We start from the raw sequence: 19,977 nt of genomic DNA on the forward strand, positions 1-19,977 counted from the left end.
AATGTCCAGTGAAGAGGCTGGGAGTATCAGGGTCTTTGCTGATGAAGAAATGGGATTCCGGCAGTCACAGAGGAAAAGTTTAGGAGGAAAAGGGGGACAGAAGCTAAATCAAGTATGGGGATGAGAGTTCAGGGAGGATATAACCCCTTGAAAGGGCTTCCCTCTTGGGCACACATCAATGGTGTCAAGGGTCTCAGGGATGGCGGGTTTGACAGCTGCACGGATGCAACAGAATTAATGGGGCAGGGCTCTCGGGATTCAGCTTTGTCCTGGGTATGTGACACCTGTGAGACATGGGTCTCAGAATAATCTGGGTCTAGGCTCCAAGGAAAGTGCCAGAGCAGAGGGCTGTGGGTGGTGTATGGTGGTGTGGCTCTTGAGATGCGTGCAGGCCAGGGGCTGGGTGATAGTCAATATCCCAACTTCAATCTCTCATATTCTGCATTATCTCAATGCCTCTTAGTCTAGTCGTTTTAGGACTCAGTTTTGTCTCTCAACTTAAGAGTCCAGGGGTAAAGTATTCAGTAACCTTAGAGCACCAGGAGTTGTTTTGGGAAAGGCAGATTTCCTGACTCATCATAGCATTAACCGATTACAACCCAAGGAATATCAAAAGGTACTCCTTCAAGGAAAGATACAGTGTTTAGAGTAACGTCCTGGAATGTTTGCTTTCATTGAAGAAAAAGAGAGAGAGACAGAAGGAGAGACAGAGAGAGAGAGAGAGAGAATTTAAAAGGACTCTGATACACTGCAAATTGATTTTTTTCTTAAGTGTGAATGGCAATCCACTTAGCCTCAGGTTGGTCTATTTATGTATTATAGTTATGTTCAGTCTCCATGGTGAGGCTTTTGTTTTTGTTGTTTGTTTAAAAGGTCCAGGTCACATTTTAGCTTCTGTTCAGTTCATTACACATGAACAATTTAGTGTTCTTTAGGATACCCCCGAGCCCTTCAAATGCCATATGTTGAAGGGGTACCTTCCTTATGTTCTCCTTGTCAGCAGATTTTGCTACAAACATCTTGCTGGTAGACCCCACTGTTTAAAAAAAGAAACAACGGGCCCAAAATGGAGTCATTTATGCTAAGCCTACACCAGGGAACAAATACTTAATACCTAACTTAATTGCAGTTTCAGCCTCTCCCAGGAATGTAACCTTGAATCAGTCAGGCTGAAATTTCCTGGTCAGCAGTAGTGAGGTAACCTGCCTGAGAGGTCCTTTCCATCCCCTAAAGAAAGATGAGATTATCTGCCTTTTCCTTATCCCTGCCTCTACAAAAGCCTTCCATTTTGTACAGCTCCTCAGAGCTCCTTTCTAGCTGCTAGATGGGATGCTGCCTGATTCATGAACTGTTGAATAAAGCAAACTTGATTTCTAAATTTACTCAGTTGAATTTTTTTTTTAACACCATGAGGAATAATGTTTTAAAAAACCTTAGTGGGGCTTTGAAGTAAAGTATAAAGTTCTTCTCTCTAAGTCTGTTCTACTCCTTTTCTCTTGCATAGTAAATTCCACCGTAAGTTGCATGCTTTTAATGGAGTGTTACCTTCTTGCTTACTTAAACTTCAGTGCAGCGTCTGGTGACATGGGGATCATTTTACAGTAGGTTCAAAGCATCGGTTGACAAAAGGGTCAGTAAATAGCACTGTTTATATCTGAAATGACTCCAATACTCACAGCAAACCAGGTGGCTTGGAGTTTGGCCGTATCAGATGCCCGGTGTCATGATGCAAACGACCATGCTTATATGACTTTCTTCTGCATGGCATGGGAACACCGATGACGTTATGGTTAAGATATAGAAAACACAGCTAGAGTGGGAGAGATGCTAAGTGGTCAGTTTCCTCATTCACTGATATGTTTGTCACTAATTCTTTACATCCCCACATGACTGATTCAATCTAGTCGAAAAAATTAAGTGTAATCATCATACCTTAGGTTCTGCTTAAAAAAAAAGAAGGGTGAGTCGAGGGTAGGCAGTGGATAGCCAGTTGCTGCTGTTGAAGTCAGTTGGCGCTGAGCTTCCCTGGCATTTTTTCATCTGTGCTGCCATCTAGAGAGGAGAGTTAGAAACACACAAAGGTAAACTGGAAGTCCCAAGATGGAGTACGGGAAAATGGACTCTGTATACTAATTTGTAGAAAACTGTAAGAAACATCAGTGAGATTTGGGGTGATAATTTTATGTTTTTTCCCTCTCTCTCTCCGTCCCTCCCACATACAAGGCAAGACTTGGATATCTGTTTATTGTTTTTTATGACAACATTCCAGGCATTGCGGGGAAGCCGTTTCCTGGATTCAAACTGACTTCTTACATAAGTAAAATTCAGTTGTATTAACTTTCTAGTACCTCCAGACTGGTGTCCATAGTTAAAATATTACTGAAAGTGCTCATATTCTCAGTCCTGCAGGATTTGGAGAAGAAATGCCAGGATGTGTGTGAGTGAGTGAGAGCGTGTGTGTGTGTGTGTGTGTGTGTGTGTGTGTGTGTGTGTGTGTGTGTGTGTGGTGTGAATTAACAAGGTAAAGAGGGCCTTTGAATGCAGTAGGGCAGTTTCCTGAAGTCAGTATGTTCCACAGAAACTACTAGTTCTGTTTATAGGTGAAATATTGGTCAAATAAATTGGGGGGAATGCTAGGTAAACAATTTTAAACTTTTCTTTATTACAAGCAGGACTTCTGATAAGTTGTAATTTACCAATGTACATTGAACTTTCAAGAGAGGAGAATGCCGGGCAAAATTTCCCAAACTTACTTGACCTTGAAACCCTGGACTTTTCATAGGACTGGTTTTGTGTGGAGCAAACTTTAGGAAATACTACAACAGGGAAAGGCAGTTGGCCTGCTTTGGTTTGAGTAGAGATTGGGGAATTTAACTATTTTTTCCCTAATGAAGTGTTATGGGAGTAGGATTTGATAATTGCTACTTCCAGGGAAAACAAAGTAAGTTTACGTATAACGTAGGCTAGATTATCTCTCACAGCTTGTACGTCAACTAGCCCATAATAAGATAGGGTCTTTTTAGCCACATTGAGGGTGCTCTCACCCTATGCAAGTACAATTTGGTGGAGAGAAGAGGGAAAACTGATTAAATATTATTCCTGCCTTTGTCAAACCATTCCATAAGTGGCGTGCTAAGGTCAGATACAATTTACTAAAATTATAAATAATTATACCAGATTTATTAATCATAACTGAAATATTAGGGCTTTGTTTCCCCCATGGAAGAAAATGGCCTTCAAGAAATACTGTTGTAGTAGTATCTGCTGTTTGAGGATTTCGCTTTATTATTATTTTTTTAAATTAAAATGTCAGTGGCGATGAGAATATTTCTGTATTAATTCTGAAAAATGACATTCTTGGTGAAACTAAGTGAACAATATTAATGCTTCTCTTTCAATAATTTTCCTGTACTTTAGGAAAGGAAATATATAATTCATGCTTTTGACTTAAAAAGTAATGTCTCTGTTTAGGTATTAATAAGGATAATGATAAATTATCATCTCTCACAAGGGACACATATTACTTTCATTTTGTAGAAGCAACTGGGGCTCAGAAAAGAGAATCAGTTTGTCTGATTGCTTGTAAATTGTGGGGGTGAGTTTCAATTCTAGTCCTGTTTGCCCCAAATCCTTATGGTACCTAAGATGGTGGGGCAGAGTAATTTTAGAAAACGTTTACATACTCCCTTTTTTCTGTAACCTAAAAATATGACTTGCCAAACTGAAGTGAGAAAATGGTTTTCCTGGGAGGTAGAGAATTATACACATACATATACATATATGACACTGTAGGCTTTATGAGAGCAGAAACCATCGTACCATGTCTGTTCTCCTTACCATATTAAATACAGTGCTTAGTATGTAGGTCCTAAATAAAGATTTGCTCAACAAAGTACACACAAATGATGATGTTTGGGATTGGGTGGTGGGCACACAAGAATACCTTCAATATCCTATTGTCATTTTTTACAAAAGAGTTCACAGGGGATGTCTGGATGGCTTAGTTGGCTAAGCGACTGCCTTTGGCTCAGGTTATGATCCCGGAGTCCCAGGATGTCCCAGGATTGAGTCCTGCATTGGGCTCCCAGCTCCACAGGGAGTCTGCTTTTCCCTCTGACCTTCTCCCTTCTCATGCTCTCTCTCACTCTCTCTCAAATACATAAATAAAAACTTAAAAATAAAATAAAAATTAGAATAAAAAAAGAATTCACGGTTATGAATCTATAAAGTCTTCTCTCTTTATGAAATGGTCTGAACTTGGCCAAGGGCAGTATCCACACTTGCAAATTTATTTCCCAATCAAATCTCAATAATCATTAATCACATTGTGAGTCAGTTTGTGTGGTTACTAAGAACCTTCCCCTGCTGAGTTGTATTCATTCTCTAACAAATTCAGTCCCTGTAAGTGGATAAAATTAGCAGGCTTGTAAGAAAACTAAATTTGAAGGCAAAGACTCAGTATTTTTTATACTTGTATTCTTGGTGTCCTGCTATATAATAGGTGCATAGCACATGTTTAAAATGAAGGAAGAAAACAAGCAAGTGAGGGACCAGTGGTGGGTGATTTAGCGTTGGTTCAGCCATGTAAACTTGGCCCCTCATTTCCCCTTTATTGTTCCTCAGCTTGCTTGTCAGGAAGCTAGCGTTGATCTAATTGATCACTAAGGCTCCTTTAGATTCTTTCGTGGTATAAACAAGACCATGTTTCTTTGTGCCCACTAGGGGGTACTGTAGTACCAGTGCAGTAGCCGCCATCTTCCAATTTATCCAATTCTGGTAAACTTTTTTCCCTGAATTTACTCCCCTGAGAAACATTCCTTACTTTTAACTTTCAAACTCAAATTCATACTATAAAATATAAAGTATATGATTTAATTCAGTAATAGAAACTGTATAAACCTGGGAAGAATTTAGCTTAATGACTCATTCAGCTCAGTAGGGAAATTAGAATCATAGAGTGATTTGCATAGTAAAATAATGAGATGTTAAGATTTTGCCTGGGCCAAAAGAAGGGCCTTGAAACTCTTAGAAGAAAATAAAATGGAACAAACTCTAGCTATCCTACTAAAAAAAGACATAAACTTAAGAAGTGTGCCAAATCTAAGTCAAGAGAGCTATATCAAGAGTATAAAAGGTGGCTTAAGAAAATAGAGATATACCATGTTCTTCGATAAGAAGATTCAAGATTGTAAAAATTTTTAATTATTTCTCAAATGTATTTATAAGTATAATACAAGTCCAATTAAATTCCAATGGGATATTCTTGGAAACATGATAAAAGAGCTGTGAAATTCATTGATAAATATTAAGCTGAGAAGAGCCAAGAAAAGTGTTTAACCTTTTGAGGGGGAAAGGTTGAACCATCAGATGTTAAAAAATATTTAATTTTTTAATATTAAATATTAAATTAATATTAAATATTAAAATTTAATAAATATTAAATTTTTAAATGGGGGCGCCTGGTGGCTCAGTCTTTAAGTATCCGCGCTCGGCTCAGGTCATGATCGCAGGGTCCTGGGATGGAGCCCCACTTCCTGCTCAGCAGGAAGCCTGCTTCTCCCTCTCCCACTCCCTCTACTTGTGTTCTGTCTCTCTCCGTCTCTGTCAAATAAATAAATAAAATTAAAAAAAAATTTTTAAATGGCTGCAATTAAAACTGTCATAGTGATAACAAAATAAACAGACCAATAAAACAGAAGAGCAAATCCAGAAATAAACCCAAGGGTATGGTGGCCTGGCTGTGTGGGTGTGTGCCCATGTGTGTTGGCTACTTTGTATCCCAGCACTTTTCCCAGTATAGAAACTGAAAAAGGGCAGATTGTCGCTCTTCAAGACAGGAAGGGCATCAGCACAGAGCTGAGGTTTGTTCAGTGGGATTCTGACACTCAGTCTAGAAGGAGTGATACAAAGGTGCATGGACTAGCAAGTTATTTACAGAGATGGTAGTGACCTCAATAATCCAGGAGAAGAGAACGTCTGGTGGCGACAGTGTCACTGAAAACATTCTGTTTAGCCGCTTCCCATAACGGCTCTTGGCCAAGTTCTGGCAGCATTCTAACCAGACTGTTTCTACAGAGGTTCTTGGCTGAGTTTTCTGTTGCCACCCTCTTTTGGCTCCTATCCATTTTCTGAGCCTTGTTTTTAAATTTCCCGTAGATTTTGTGAGCCCTTGTTTTCCTTCCAACAAACTCCACTCTGTTTAAGCTACCTAGAGTTGATTACTAATGCTTGCAACTATGAATCCTGACTTGTATAGAAACTGGTGATGGGGAATTGGTTATAAACAACAGACTCTTAACAAAATGAGACTAGTTATCTAGACTCATTATGTTCGAAGATAATAAAAACCCAATTAATATTCAGAGATGGGATGCTGGAAGACCACGGCTTGTTATGGTTAAAGAAATTAGTGCCTGTGAACATTAGGACTAAGGTGGGCATTGAAGACAAGAGCATGGAGGACCTAACCGTTGTTACCATAGAACAGTATGAAGGATATGAGGAATTCAAAAGTTGTGTGCTGAGGTTAGCTGTTTCTATAGAAGAGATTAACAAACGAAATCTCTAGATTCTCATTTTAAAACATGAAATGAAACCCAAACCAGAATTTGGTAAAAGAAATTCTTATCACCCTAGGACTGAGATAGCTATAACTCAATATTTGTTTTTTCTGATTGTTTACAAATCAGTTGAATTCACCTCCTTATCTGGGAGTCTTACATGAATATATGCTAAGGTGCTGATCCAAAAAGAGTTATAGTCTTAAAATTAAAATACCATGTAGAGGGGCGCTTGGGTGGCTCGGTGGGTTAAAGTCTCCACCTTCAGCTCAGGTCATGATCCCAGGGTCCTGGGATGGAGCCCCAATCGGCCTCTCTGCTCAGCGGGGACCCTGCTTCCTCCTCTCGCTCTGCCTGCCTCTCTGCCTACTTGTGATCTCTGTCTGTCAAATAAATAAAATCTTTAAAAAAATGCCATGTAGAAGAGAATTTGGGGAACTTAGATAACTCTCACACCTAAACTCCACTGAATCTCCCTTGCAAGCTGAGGCATTATCTCCGTTTGCTTATGAGGCTGTTCCTCCTTTGTCTGATGATATTGAAGCACCTAGTTTGAGGGAGTTTCCTTATAAGAGGAAGCCAGTTTTCTTTTCTTTTTTTTTTTTAAGATTTTATTTATTTATTAGACACAGAGAGAGAGACCACAAGTAGGCAGAGAGGCAGGTAGAGAGCGAGGGGGAAGCAGGCCCCCTGCTGAGCAGAGAGCCTGATGCGGGGCTCAATCCCAGGACCTGAGATCATGATCTGAGCCGAAGGCAGAGGCTTAACCCACTGAGCTACCCAGGCGCCCCGAGGAAGCCAGTTTTCTAATGCCCACTCTTTTTTTTTTTTTTTAAGATTTTATTTCTTTATTCGACAGACAGAGATCACAAGCAGGCAGAGAGAGCAGGAACAGGCTCCCTGTTGAGCAGAGAGCCCAATGCAGGACTCAATCCGAGGACCCTGGGATCATGACCTGAGCCAAAGACAGAGGCTTTAACCCACTGAGCCACCCAGGCACCCTCTAATGACCACTCTTACTCCGAATATCTCCAGGTCTTTAGAATTAAATTCTGGTATGTTTCAAACAAAATGTTCCAATTACAAAGTGAAATTCAGGAAGAGATAGCTCTAGCACCAAAGGAATTGAAGAGTTTTGCTAATTAATCTGTGGAGTGGGTTAGAATATATTTTAAGAATGCTGGATGAAGGAGAGGAGGACCCAACTGAATCCTGAGCTGATTTACAAACAGGGTTTATAAGAGATTCTGGATTAACTGTTCTAGCTTGAGAAGATAATTCTGTTTGTTCTGCTAAAGTTTGACTGAAATCTGGACATAACAGTGACTCATGTAAAATGAAGTTAAGATGCAAATCTCTTCAATAAAATGTAAAAGAACACATTTAAAAATTTTAAGAGACAGGAATGATGGGGTGGATTTATCATTTCTGACCCAACCACTCACCTCAACCATGTCTTTCAATAAGTTCCAGAAGCCATTCTTCACAAACGCCTTTACAGAATATGTGTGGCTGTGATTCTAAAGTGAGGGATAAAGCATTGTACCTGAACACTTTACCAATATGAAGAGGCACTATTTTCGTGAACTGTTTTGGATTTTTAGAGTCTTGCTACCGGGTCCCACTGTAACAACTAACCCTGGGACACCAAGTGATTGCAATCTCAATTGCTCAACGTGATCCAGATGTTATCTGAGACTCCTAGCCCAAGTTGGAAAGGTATATGTAGAACCAGGCTTGGACAGGTTTTTGAAGGCAAGTAAATTTTATGAGCAAGTTGCCTATATTCTTTTGTTGCTTAATCATGTCAGACTGCTGTCCCTTACACATATGACTTCACAGGGGTATTCACATGACCACAGAGCCCAGAAGGACGAAGGAAAAGGATAATCCTCACAATTGGAAGAACTTGAACTAATAATATATCTCATTGTTCAATTTGCCTGGTATCAGCAGTGTCTAACAATTTGATTTTGTAACCTGAGCAGCAACTCGAGAGGGGTAAGACTGGTGACAAGGATGTTTGAGAAAAAGGCACGTGATAGGAACTTTAGGAACGGACAGGGGATGTGAATATGATTTCCTATACTGTTGAAAAGAGAAGCAGAGATGATCAAATTCCCTGGTTATAATATTTAAAATTTTAATTAGCTTTGGAGCTTATACTGGAGATTAATAATTAAAACAAGCTTGATCCGGCAGTAGTTGAATATGGTAGGGTGTGTGTGAGTGTGTATGGCAAAGATCTCACCTAATTCCTCTTCAATCTTCCCTTATAAACCCTTAGGTTCCTCAGAGCATGGTTTGAAAGCTGCTAATCTAGTCCATCCTCCTTATATGTTTTTATTTTTAATTTTTTAATAAAGATTTTATTTATTTATTTGATAGACAGAGATCACAAGTAGGCAGAGAGGCAGGCAAAGAGAGAGGAGGAAGCAGGCTCCCTGCTGAGCAGAGAGCCTGATGCGGAGCTCAATCTTAGGACCCTGAGATCATGAACTGAGCCGAAGGCAGAGGCTTAACCCACTGAGCCACTCAGGTGCCCCTTTATTTTTATTTTTTAAAAATAATTTTATTTATTTATTTATTTAACAGAGAGAGAGAGAGAGAGAGAGCGGGGGAGGGAGAACATGCCATGTAGGGGGAGCTGGAGAGGGAGTAGCAGGCTCCCCCCTAAGCAGAGAGCCCGATGCAGGGCTCAATTCCAGGACCCTGGGATCATGACCGGAGCTTAAGGCAGACGCTTAATAGACTGAGCCACTCAGGCACCCTGCCGTCTTCCTTTAGAGATGAGAAAATGTCCAGAGTTGACTTGAACTATCTCAGGATGTACGCTAGTGGCATAGACAGGATGAAACTCAGGTCTGCCTCTCCGGTTAGTGCCCTCTCTGAATAGCATATTACTTCTGTAATTGGGAATAAGTCCCACTTAATAGCAACTTCACTGTTCCCCGTTATTTAACTCATAACTTATTGAGACAGAAAAGTACCATCATTTCTGTTCTTCAAAACAGAGAAAACAGAATGGCAGGGGTAAAGACCAGAATAAAAAAGGCTAGGGGCGCTTGGGTGGCTCAGAGGGTTAAGCCTCTGCCTCCGCTCAGGTCATGACCTCAGAGTCCTGGAATCGAGTCCTGCTCAGCGGGGAGCCTGCTTCCCCTTTTCTCTCTGCCTACCTCTCTGCCTACTTGTGATCATCTCTCTCTCTGTGTCAAATAAATAATAAGTCTTTAAAAAAAAAGAATAAAAAAGGTTAAATACTTGAATGTTATATAATCTCTGTTATATAACATTTTCCTCTCAGGCTTGGAATGGCCTTCCAGCTCTAAGTGTCTAAGCCTGTGCTAAGCATGTTGTAGTCATTATGTTATTTAAAGGTAAGGCAGATTAATTCTTTGAAAGACATTGTGTCCAGTTGTAACTTTTCTCTTATATAAAGGCTGTATTGTCCAATATGATAGCCACTAGCTACATAAGGCTACTGATCACTTGAAATTTGGCTAGTCTGAATTGAGATATCCTGTAAGTGTAAAACACACACCAGATTTTGAAGACCTAGTATCCAAAAATAATGTAACACATTTCATTAGTAGTTAAAAAATATTGATTGTATGTTAAAAGGACATTTTGGGAAAAATTGGTTAAATAAAATATTAAAATGAATTTCACAGGGTTCTTCTAATTTTTTTTTTTTTGTTAACGTGTCTACTAGAAAATTTAAAATTACACATGCAGTTTGCTTTAACTTCTGTTGATCAGTGTTGATATAAGGAAATCAAACCAAACCAAGTGGAATTCAGCCAAAGTTCCCGGTAGTTCATCAGAGTTGTCAGAATTCTAAAGATGTCAGTTACTTACGTCTATGAGCTGCTGAGCTTTTACTTTTGACAAAATTGCCATTCACAAATTGGAATTTTCACACTTTACAGAAAATATTGGAATGGCAGTGAGCAAGCTGGGACAGTATCTAATTCTGTTTTTAATACAGAATGAATACCTTGTTGGCATTTGATATTTTTGCTTTAGAAATCAGTAGACAAGAGCTATTTAGTTCCCCAGAGAAGTTATAGCAAAAATGTGCCTTCTGGTTAATTGCTTTGAACATAGAAATATTTACACTGAAAATCTGAGTCTCATATCACTCTATTATATCCTTTCCAATTTATTTCACTATAAAGTTTTCATTTCCCTATCTGTAACCATGAGCACAGAGTAGGCAATGAGTTGATGGTATTCTTTATGATGTGTGATATACAAAATTTTAGGTTGGCTATAATTATTCTTTTAATTATATTCACTAAATAAAGTCAATAGAATATACTATTTTAGATATATTACATAAAATGTATTATATTATACAGACACACACCAGCATGACAAAACTATAGTTAATGCCTTCCTTATCAGAGACCAAGTAGGAGTCCTAAATTTCCAGAACTTAATGATTTCCGTGGCCTCTTACCTAGAGAAATTCCAATAAAGTACAAACAGCCTGTCAAGATATAATCATATTACAGCTGTCTTTGAAATGAGATATTCTGTGAGTGCTACATGGGGACAGAACAATCTTACTTGCTAAAATGGATCATAAAGGTCAGTGGTGATGCTCAGCTAGATTAGTGTCTTTTCAAATCTGTTCTCCACCTTCTCCTGTGTTGATGGTATCTCCATCTATTCACAGTCCTCCCATACTTCCTCACTTTCATTACCTGTATCCAAGCGATCGTTAAGTACTGCCAAGTCTACCTCTGAAATTTCTCTTGAACTCTTCCCTTTTCCAACCAGGTGAGTCCCTTATCAACTTCGCCTCATATACCTGGAATAGCCTTTACATTATTAGGATTTCCAGAATAAGGACCTTTGAAACTATTTTCCCATTTTTAAAAAAGATTTTATTTATTTATTTGACAGAGAGAGAGAGAGAGTATGAGCACAAGCATGGGAAGTGGCAGGCAGAGGGAGAAGCAGGCAGAAGCAGACTCTCCGCTGAGCAGAGAGCCCAATGCAGGACTTGATCCCAGGACCCTGGCATCATGACCTGAGCTTAAGGCAGATGCTTAACTGACTGAGCCATCCAGGCACTCCTGTTTTCCCATCATAATTTATTTTATTTTATTTTAAAGATTTTATTTATTTATTTCACAGAGAGAGACACAGCGAGAGAGGGAAGACAAGCAAGGAGAGTGGGAGAGGGAGAAGCCAGTTTCCCACTGAGCAGGGAGCCCGATGTGGGGTTCGATCCCAGGACCCTGAGATCATGACCTCGCTTGAAGGCAGACGCTTAACAACTGAGCCAACCAGATGCCCCTATTTTCCCATTTTAAATGAAGTTCCATACTGCCACCAGGATATCCTAAAGATCCAAACAGATCACTTACTTGCTTGAAAACTTTCCAGTTAGATCCCCACTACCTATAAGATAAAGTTCAAACTCTTTAGCATGATATTTAAGTCTTTGTATGTTCTAATCTCAGTCCCTTTTCCAGACTTATGTTCTGCCTTTCCACCAATCCCACTAAGAAAATCTAAGTTTAAAAATAATCACATAATCCATTAACATTCTGAATTTTTTTATTGATAATATGTGAGGGAACTGAGAGGATTTGTATGTGGTATAATAAAGCTGACATTACTCAAATATAAATCTATTATTTATGGAAGATTTATTCAATGTATTTCCTTTTGTCAAAGAAGTGAGAGTTCTTTTGATAGCAAGTGACAGAAATCTAATTTGAATTAGCCTTGGCAAAAATGAGAAATAATTGGCTTATAAATGCCAAGGAAGCATTATAAAACCAACCTAAGAGATGCGCAGGGCTGCAGTTGGCCTCAGGAACAACTGCAGGAAATCCACTGCCATCAAAATTCCTTTTCACAGTTGGCTTGGCTCTTCTCTGCACGTCAGCTTCATCTGCTCTCACTGCAGGATTTCCCCACAAAGCAGAAAACTTGGACAACAGCAGCTCTTTGGGTCAGTGTCTTTTAAAACCATATAAATGACTCTCTTTCTTGACCCCAGCTTGAAAAATCCATAGGAAACTTTTGATTATACTGGCTGAGGCCAGGTTCCTACCCACAGACCCAACAAGTCTGACCAGGGGAATGGGGTCATATAAGCAAGAGAAGTTCTGCTTATAGCCATGTGGATGGTTGTGGGGCAGGGGGATATCTTAGGAAAGAGCTTTTGGGGAAGGCAGTCTCACTGACATCTATGACGGTAATTCTTAAGTAATTTTAGTAGAATTAAAACAGCTGAAAATTGTATGACTAATTATATTTAACTTCAATTATAATTACTACTTGATTGCTTATTCTATATAAGATTTGTTACTTGTTTTAAGGTATCTAATCACAGTGGTTCCAAATACTGTAATTATATTTCCTAATACTTACAGCTTGTATTTCTGTTTTGTTGCTTATTTTATTGGTCAGAACGTCCAGAATCACATAAAAGAATCATCTGTATAATTGTAAAATTTTCAGGCATATGTACAAATAAAGCTTAATAGGGTAAGGAAGCAGGAAAAGGACATCTCAATTGAGTGATATATAGGTTCCTGTTGGAGCTAGAAGGGAACTCAGATACAACATACCAAAGCTTATAACAAACCAGGATGCAGAGTATGGCATTTCCAGTTTTTTTTTAAATTTTTTTTAAGGATTTTATTTATTTATTTGACAGAGAGAAATTACAAGTAGGCAGAGAGGCAGGCAGAGAGAGAGAGAGGAGGAAGCAGGCTCCCTGCTGAGCAGAGAGCCCGATGTGGGACTCGATCCTAGGACCCTGAGATCATGACCTGAGCCGAAGGCAGAGGCTTGACCCACTGAGCCACCCAGGCGCCCCGGCATTTCCAGTTTTTAAAGCATTGGATCAATTCTATACGGGTTGATGAGCTTCTGTGGCCCTGAGATATTACCCCTCTTCTACCTCTCTGCAGTCCCACAACTAAAGATTTATATCATGGCATAGTGGGGGGCTAATTGGTTCTGACTCGTTGTTTAATATTTTGAGTGTCGGTGGTATTAAAACACAGTGATATTAAACACATTGTATAATTTTACCCCTGGTGGGATATACCCTCAGTACCAAAAACCCCACAAAACAAAAACAAAAACCACCACCACCATCACAACAAAAAAAAAACTTGCAAAAAATTTTCACATTATTTTAAAAAAAGATTTAATTAATTTATTTATTTTGAGAGAGAGTAAATAAGGGGAGGGGCAGAGGAAGATGGAGAGAGAATCTTAAAGTAGACTCCCCACTGAGCGTGAAGTCTAACTTGGGGTTTAATCCTACAATCCTGAGATCATGACCTGAGCTAAAATCAAGAGTCAGATGCTTAAGTGACTGAACCACCCAGGTGCCCCTCAAATTATCTTTAATGACTAAATTTTCTGTAAAAATTCTGAAAGTGTTAAAGTATTCTAAAAGGAGGGGACAAGATTTTCAGCAAAAAGAATGGAATACAATTATAAAATCAAAGAAGTAAAACTCTGTAATCCTAAATTTGAATAGAAAATATCAGTATGAACTCATAATAGATTTTCATATTTCTGTTCACAGAAAAGGCCTAGAAGCAGTTAACAAACCATAGAAGGAAATACTATTACTGCCCAGATTGTAGTCCCTAGGGATTCTTAGAGAAATGTCTGATTAGAGATCTGGGGCAAGAAATGTATGAGTCTGGACATCTTGTCATACAAAAAGTGAAGAAGCTATCAAAGACTACTATGTGTCAAAAGGATCCTGGAGCCAACTCAAAGAGGTTCCTATAATCGGAGTGTTCGTAAGAGTAACCGCAACTGATCAAACACATTAGATGGGTTTAAATCCTGAGAACATAATGATATTTTAAAAACAGTTTCCTCAGTCACCTTTAGAGGATGATAACGAACCAAGTCATTATTCTGAAAACTGTTAAATAAAAGGAAAGAATCAGGCATTTAATCTGCCTTTCTTTTATGAACTGTGTCTCATGGCAATTAACCAGTTGAGGTCAGGAAAATTGTAGAAATAGGTATTATAGAAATAGTCTAGCTAATAAATGAAGAAGAAAAGATATAATTAGAATATTACCAATTGCAAACCCCAGTGGAAATAATGGAGCCAGGCAATTATCTTTAAGGATTGTTAACGTATAAAGAAAGATGATTAGATACCACTATCTCCTGATGGAAATATTCCTTACCCTTGTGGAGTGTTTTTGTAAAGAAAAAAAAATCAAGTCTAAACCAGATCAAACTACTAGACCTAACTAGAATTTTATAGGTGATAAAGGGAACACATAAATATGTTAATTGAGAAATACAGTCAAATCCAGATGTGCGAAACTCTAGGATGAATACCCAGTTTCTTCAACGAATACAAGGGAAACAAAAATGGGGGACATGAGAAAAGCATAGCTTCAGAGAGACTTAAAACACATAGCAGCCACACACAATTGAGGACTTTGGTTTCTGATTTAAACAAACCAAGCAGAAAAAAAAAATCAGAAAAATTTAAATGCTAGATATTTATGATATTAAGAAATTACTGTTAATATCTTAGATGTGCTAACTGTATTGAAGCTATGTTTTTAAAACATAGTGATAGCTCTTTAGTGATACTGAAACATTTACAGATCAAATAGTATATGTAGACTATTTCACAAGAATCCAGTGGGCACAGGGGTAGGGAAGAAAGCGGGTGGAGAATAGATGAAGAGAGAAGGGCTATGAGGTGCTGACTATTGTGGCGGGGGAACAGGTCATTGGACAAGACTCTCGACTCTCGTGAAAGTTTGAAATTGTCCATAATAAATGTCAACAAATAAGTTAAATTTATTTAATATTATCCATGGACATCACATAATGAAATTCCCTAATTTTACAGATGGTACAAACCGAAGTCTAGAGAATTAGTCAGTGGAAAAAACTCACTTACTCTACTTGCTATGTGACCTGGGCCGAGTTACCTAACTTCTCTGAATCTCAGTTTTGTGAGAATTAAAGGAAATGAAACCTATAAAGTGCTTAGCACAGGGAGCACAGAATAGGTGCTCATAGGTAGCAACTGTCACTCTCAGCATCCAAGATCACACCGCTTATTGTGGCAAAGCAAGATCTAGAGCACACATTTTCCTTTAAAAAAAAAATTTACTTTTGCAAGAGAGAGAGAAAGTGCATGCACAAGCAGGAAAGGAGGAACAGAGGGGGAAGAAGACTTCCCCCTGAGTAGGGAGCCTAATGCAGGACTTGATCCCAGGACCCTCTGATCATGACCCCAAAGGAAGGCAGACACTTAACCAACTGAACCACCCAGGCCCCTGAGCACACATTTCCCAATTGGTAGTTCTGTCATAATATGTCATTTCTTTTGAGTAACGGGCTTTTAATAAACACTAGTTGAACTGGGGGGGGGGGGGCGCGTGGGGGGAGAAATGGCCCAATAGAAATTGGCGATTGACAAGAAGAGGTTTTATCTGAAAAAGATTTTTTTTCCAGATATCATACCATATTATATCTTTGATCTTTGATAATGGCAAAGTTTAGTTTCTCACCTGATAGTCAAGGCCTGACAGGATCCTTCTGCAAGTCCACACATGATTCCATGAGGGATGATTGAAATAAAAGAAAGTTCCTTTAGTAGGCTTTCTATTTTGAAATCTGTAACATGAGGCAACTAACTATACATGGTAATAGACTTGCCCAAGTCACTCTGCCACACAGGGGCAAAAGGGATTAGAACCTAAATTCCCAGATCTATGTGTTTGGCTTCAGTGAATGTATCATTTTTAGGTGGTTACACATTAGGGAGGATGATTTCCACTGCAAGGCATACAATGCACGGTATTATCCTTCTAAGAATCAACCATAAGGCAGTTCAATTTATCAGCACATGGGCTATTTCTTTTTTGAGATATTAGTTTCAGTGGATGCTCCAGGCATTTGAAACTTCTCATCGTCTGCTATGAGAAATAGCCATGAGGCTTTAAACAAACACCATACCCAGTGTTATGTATTTGTTGGCATTACTTGTTTTGTTCTATATCTTTATAAGCCTCTTTCTTCTCTTGCACTTCTTTTAGTAACCTTTCATAAGAAAGGCAAAGAGGACAGGATGCCTCTATTCTCTGTACTTCTCTGTGGAAGTGAGGGAGAACATACGATGAAATTGATGAATGGAACTGATCAGATTAAAGGACTTAGGCCCAGTCTTGCACTACAACAATGGGGAAAAAAATCAAGCTAGTTTAATCAATACCTAACATTGTGTTAGATGTTGAGATACAAAGGTGATTCAGACAACATATCAGTTCAGCGTACCTGCCCTCAAAACAGAGTTTAGGAGGTTAGGTGGATGGGTATCAAAACAACTGTGATTTAAAAAAAAAAACCAAACAAGCAATATATCTGCTAAACAGGGGTAAAAACAAAACACCTGGGCGAGAGGAGGCGTTCTGACAAGAACAGGCAGGCTTTCAGAGAGAATGTGGCATGTGTTTGGGACTTTGACGGACCTTGCTTTAGCTGACTAGGAATCAGAATTCAAGACTTGCCACACAAAACTCTTGGTGGTTTCAGTCTGTAAAGGAAATGCGACACGACAGGGTGTGTCCTGAGAACACTGGTGTGCTGCAAGAACCAGCTGCATTTCCACTTGGGGTTCTTTCTCGCTGTTTGGAAATAAAACGTAAAGGCATGGAGGATAAAAATAAGCAAGCCTAATCAAAATAAAAAGAATAACCACACAGAGGACACAGTAAGAACAGGGTAATTTCCCTCTGCTCAGAGCCTGTGTATCAGGAAAGGGGCTGTGTGCACCTGTACAGGATGAGTGTGGCCATTCATTCAACAGATACTTAACAAGCCCCTCCATGTGCTGGACACTATGATAGATGCGGGGTTAGAGCAGTGAGAGAGACCTCCATCATCTCTGACTTCACGAAGTTTATGTTCTGACTAAGCAGTCAGTCTTTAAAAAACAGCGAAGTATAGAATTGCAACTGCAATAAACACTGTGAAGGAGAAGGGCAAGATGCTAAGGGAGCCTCTGACCAGGGCCCTCACGTATTAGGGAAGTTGTCTTTGAAGAAGTGACATTTGAGCTGAACCCTGAAGAAAAAGTAGGGGTGCACGGGCCGGAGTTAGGGTTAAGGACAGGGCGGAAACCAGGCTGGTGGTAGCACAGTGTGGGTGGTCCACAAACAGTGAGAAGGCTAAGGAGGTGGCTGAAAGGTTCTTGTGCACAGCCTTGGAGGCCCCACTCATGATTTGAGTCATTACCCTTGCATACCAGGAAGCAACACCTTTTTGAAAGGTCATGCTGAGTGCAGAATGGAGAAAGGATCAAAGGGAGACAAATACAGGTGTAAAAAGGCCAGTCAGCAGGCTATTGAGGCCTGCCTTCCCAGAGTCCAGGCAAACAAATGAAGGTAACTTGGATTGGGGTGGAGACAGTGAGACAGTGAGACAGTGAGGTCGGGAGGAGGAGGGCACCATCTGAAGAGAGCATGGCTTGACCAAGTCAGAGAGTGTATGTGTGTAAGAGGGGACCAGATTTTATGACAACAAGACTGCACTGTTTTTCTGCACTCTCTTTCTCTTCATGCCAGAATCCCCACACTCCCAAACCTGCCCAGGTCAGAAGAGAACTTCAAGAATCAGGCATTCTTTTCCTAATCCCCATATACAGAAACGGGCAAGATGTGTCTTGTGGGGTCACACCCTAGGCTTTCTCACTCTTTTTCCAGAATCTTGTGCTCAACCTTAACCAGAGGCAACAGGCAAGGATGCTAGGAAGTTATAAGAGGAAAGAGAAAACTTATAATCAACTAGAAAGAGAGAGTAGCTGAGTAAATACGGATTAACTCTACACGCTGAGTTGGAAAAATATATCGTTATGAATCCCCCAGCCTCCCTGTCTTGGGTGGAGATAAAATCACCCTTTCGAGTGAATGTTAGCTGTAACCAACCACGTTTGAGGATCCTGTCTGCTGAAGCAACACCTAGTACTAGATTTGGACCTTGCGGTCACTTAGACAATATTTGTTGAATGGAAGCATGATTATAGCAAAGTGTAAGGGCTGACCCAAGATCCTGAGAGCTATATATTCTCAGCACAATTTAGAGTTCCGCGGCTCCTATCATTTCATTGTGGAAAGGAGAAGGAAATAGGGAACAGATAAGGGCTTCCTTACTGCTGTGGAAACAGGAACTTTGTGGCATATGAAGTAAGTTTTGGGCCGGGAGTTCTAGTAAAAAGTGGACCAAGGCTGTGTCTTTGCTTTCTTAAAGTAAGGGGATCATAGAACAAGGGCTGTAAGTCTAACGTAGTATGAAGAGCAAGGCCCAAAAACTCACATAGATTTGGGTGGGGAAGGGAAAGAAAGCAAGCCAGTTATTAGAAGCAACTAGAGAGCTTTCCCCCCACCTACATTTCAAAACTAAACTGAGACAGTGCTCAAGTGTGCATTCCTCTCTCTGGCTCCTGACTAGGAAGTGATTCCTTTATCTGTTTTTGTTCATATCAGCAGCTATTATTGTCTCAAACAAGTATTCCCACTTCACAAAAGTCCTCAGTTTCCCAACAACTTTCCTTACAACACAAGAAACCCAGTGACCTTGCCAAGGACCTGGGTTCATCTCCGTTTCTTCAGCCACAGCCTCTTAGGGTACTTACCCAGGGTGGCCAAGACTTAAGCCTCCATTCCAGGCACTTCAGTGTTCAAGGGCCAAGGGAAAAAAAATTTTGTTTTAACGTATAGCAGTAAAGATGGTTTTGTAATTTCTAATGAATTCTATTCTTTTTTTTCTTAAATCCATTTTTTTTTTCTTTTTTAATTTGACAGATCACAAGTAGGCAGAGAGGCAGAGAGAGAAAGGAAGGGAAACAGGCTCCCTGCTGAGCAGAGAGCCCGATGCGGGGCTTGATCCCAGTACCCTGGGATCATGACCTGAGCCACCCAGGCGCCCCCTCTAATGAATTCTATTCTTTTCTTTTTTTTTTTTTTTTTAATTTGACAGATAGAGATCACAAGTAGGGAGAGAGGCAGGCAGAGAGAGAGAGAGGAGGAAGCAGGCTCCCCGCCAAGCAGAAAGCCCGATGCGGGGCTCGATCCCAGGACCCTGGGATCATGACCTGAGCGAAAGGCAGAGGCTTTAACCCACTGAGCCACCCAGGCACCCTGAATTCTATTCTTAATGGGAATGAGAGCAGGCATGGGGAGGCTGGCCAGGGATCTCTATGTTTATCTGCTCTTGCAAACTGTGGCCTCTGTAGCCAGGGGAGCACCCTGGACTTTAGGATACAAGTAACAGGTAATTGAGGCTCTGGCAAACTTAACTCTTCCAAGAGAGGTTTGGGCAATGGTTGGACCTCCTTGACGTGTCAATTGAGGTAGAAATCAAGGGCCAGTGGTAACATTGAAACCTT

At 39.9% G+C, this 19,977-nt stretch overlaps 1 long non-coding RNA gene across 1 annotated transcript in view; it reads right to left on the bottom strand.

The window, feature by feature from the left end:
- Positions 1-1,755: 1,755 nt before the first annotated feature.
- The window catches only part of LOC123950902, a 48,300-nt gene continuing 30,078 nt past the window's right edge, over positions 1,756-19,977 (bottom strand). The window contains exons 4-5 of the long non-coding RNA XR_006820315.1: positions 1,933-2,052; positions 1,756-1,810 (exon numbers count right to left, since the gene is read on the bottom strand). This is a non-coding gene — a long non-coding RNA (uncharacterized LOC123950902). The remainder of the gene's footprint in view (positions 1,811-1,932; positions 2,053-19,977) is intronic.

The sequence above is a fragment of the Meles meles genome, chromosome 9 (genome assembly GCF_922984935.1).
Source record: "Meles meles chromosome 9, mMelMel3.1 paternal haplotype, whole genome shotgun sequence".
Lineage (NCBI taxonomy): Eukaryota > Metazoa > Chordata > Mammalia > Carnivora > Mustelidae > Meles > Meles meles.